The sequence below is a fragment of the Hippocampus comes genome, unplaced genomic scaffold, assembly GCF_001891065.2.
Source record: "Hippocampus comes isolate QL1 unplaced genomic scaffold, H_comes_QL1_v1.1 scaffold174, whole genome shotgun sequence".
Lineage (NCBI taxonomy): Eukaryota > Metazoa > Chordata > Actinopteri > Syngnathiformes > Syngnathidae > Hippocampus > Hippocampus comes.
The window spans coordinates 3,218,048-3,221,090 of NW_017805983.1; positions in this window are offsets into that span (position 1 = coordinate 3,218,048).

Here is a 3,043-nt window from a genome sequence, read left to right on the forward strand (position 1 = left end):
GGGGCTCTGCTGGACAGGTGAGTCTGTCAGATCTCAAGGCTAATTTTACTTGCAAGGCTGTTCCCAAAATGCAATTGGAGCTTACAGTAAGTATTGGGCAGCAAACTTGTGTTTTTCCAAAGTGACGAAGCTTTTGCATCTCATTGTACTAACTTAAATTGCATATCGCGGCAGACATCTCAAAATACATAGTCTTCTGGGGGCTAAGCATATATTAATACATTTTGGTAGAGAGGAATATAGGCCTACTGTCATATAGGTTATGTTATCGGGCATCCTTCTAATTCCCTTGAACAACCAAGATTGAACTTTTGAACTCTTTATAATTTCTATTATCTAGTCCAGTTAAAGTCCAGGGGAGGAAGCCCCATCATAGTAAAGAGGATACTAATGTGATGTGTGTAGTTCTTCATAGCCTCTTCATTTTGCTCTCAAAGTGCACGGAATTGATGGATTTTTAACAGAATGTAGAAAAAAATTCTCCCGGGGGGGGGGGGCATGCCCCCGGACCCCCCTAAAGGGGCTGTGTTCCCCTTGGGGCTAAGCCCCCCTTGTTCTTGAAACCTAGTGACGCCCCTGGGTAACACGATGCAAAAGTGTGTCAAATGCCTCCACGTCTGGTCTCGATGAAGGTAGGTAGGCATGCGTGTGTAAATGCGTGTGTATGCGCGCGTGTGTGGTAACGAGTCGATCGCGGGAGGTTGGTTGATCGAAAAGTAGATCTTTGGTCAAAAAAGTTTGGACACCCCTGCTCTACAGGATGCAGTGCAGGGAAAAATATAGTATTTGTAGCCAACTTCGTCATTTTGGTTGTCGGCTAATATAGATACATACAGCATGTGTTGCCTTCATTACAAGGCTTCGAGAAGGTTTTTGTTTAATTGCGGCTCCAGACAGATTTGTTTTTTGTTTTTTTTTGTCCAATATGGCACCTTCAACATTTTGGGTTGCTGACCCCTGGGATAAACGGTTAAGAAAATGGAGGGGTGGCAAAGGCCCTAAAAGAGGCACATTATATGATGACGCGTATGCCAGATTGGACAGCATAGAATGCGAGAAAGATCTTGTTGAGATAGAGATGGAAAGTATGTGCAGCAGGTTAGGTTGATTCAGGATCGAGATGGAAATGTTTTAGCTACTGCCAATACTGTGCTGGATCGATGGAAAGAATACTTGGAGGAGTCGATGAATGAGGAAAATAACAGAGAAGGAAAACTAAAATAAACAATTGTGGTGGATCAATAAGTAACAATGATTGGCAAGGAAGAAGTTAGAAAGGCACTAAAAAGGATGAATCATTGAAAGGCAGTCGTTCCTGTGGTGTTTTTGAGCAGGTTGGTGAGAAGAAGCCTGAGAAATGGAGAAAGAGTGCGTTGGCGCCTATTTTCAAGAACAAAGGCAATGTGCATTGTTCCGACAACTATCGAGGAATCAAGTTGATGAGCCACACAATGAAGTTGTGGGAAGGACTTGTGGAAGTGGAAGTAGATTCGGGACAGCACCAAGAAGTCTGGAATGGCGGAGAAGTATGTTAGAGTACAGGACAGATCTCTTGTATCTTATCCAAAGCCAACAGTCTCGGATTTGGTTTTGAAATTGAACAATTATTTTAAATTGGACAAATCAGTTCTGTTGTTGAATCCAGCTTGTTTCATCGAAGGCAACTGGCTCAAGTAAAACCCATCCTTTCTCAACAACTCTTATTTGGATTATTGTTATACTATTATGTAATATGTAAATCGCTTTGTTACAACTGCAGCTGTTGTGAAATCCGCTATATCAATGAAGTTATATTGTATTGTATTATCAATCAATCCATCAATATCCTTTATTCAACTAGGTAAAAAAAAACAAAATCTTGCATTGATTTATTTGTATGATAATCTTAAAAGTTGCGAACCTGTGCAAACAAAGCACGAATTTGAGAAGAGGACACACACTGAATGTACGAGTCCACTACACCAGGACAGCTGGGATAGGCTCCAGCACTTGGAAAGATAAGCGGATGACAAAATGGATGGATGGATGTTTTGAGCAAGTGACTTTGGAGATGCCGTTGCAGACGCTTCCTGTGTTACCTTAATAGTATTGTGTTATTAGCTGAAGAAGAAGGAGGCACATTTCAAACAAATATATTGGAACATAGCTAATAATTAGTAGCTCACTCTTCAACTATTTGCCCATGCCCGATGCACTCGGCTCCGGTAAGCCGTATTTTATGGCACAGAGAAATAACGATCGACAGGCGGATCGGTGCAGCGTCGGCTGTGATGCGGACTTTGTATCGTTCTGTCATGGTGAAGATGTAGCTGAGCCAAGGGCGAAGCTCTCGATTTATCGGTCTATCTACGTTCCTACCCTCATCTATGTTCACGAGCTGTGGGTTGTGACCGAAAGAACGAGATCCCGGATACGTCGGCCGAAATGAGTTTCCTCCGCAGGGTGTCCGGCCTTTCCCTTAGAGATAAGGTGAAAAGCTCAGTCATCCGGTGGGGGGCTCCGAGTCGAGCTGCTTCTCCTCCACGTCGAGAGGAGTCAGATGAGGTGGCTCGGGCATCTGATTAGGATGTCACAATTTATCCCATGATACATTGCACCCATTTTTTGTATCCCTTTGTTGAATATTTGTTACGGAAGTTGGGTATGGCCAGTGTAAAAAAAGGAATTACTGGCACACCCGAGTCGTGCTTCGGAGGAGTTTTTCATCTGACCGACGAGTTAATTAAGTGCATCTTCGACAGCAGTATAGTGACAGGTACAAAAAAATATGCAGTGGTCTTCCATGATATGGGAAAAGTGACAATAAACTTGTTTATACACCTGTTGCCATTCATAAAACTAATAGCTCACTGCGAGTATCACCTTTGTGTTGAAGTAAACATGCTCAGATGTAACACCGAGTGAGTCAATCTGTGAGTAGTTGGAGACAAAATCATCAGACCGTTTTACTGTGTGTGTGTGCGCGTGTGTGTGTGTGTGTGTGTGTGTGTGTGTGTGTGCGCGTGTGTGTGTGTGTGTGTGTGTGTGGGTGTGCGTGGGCGGG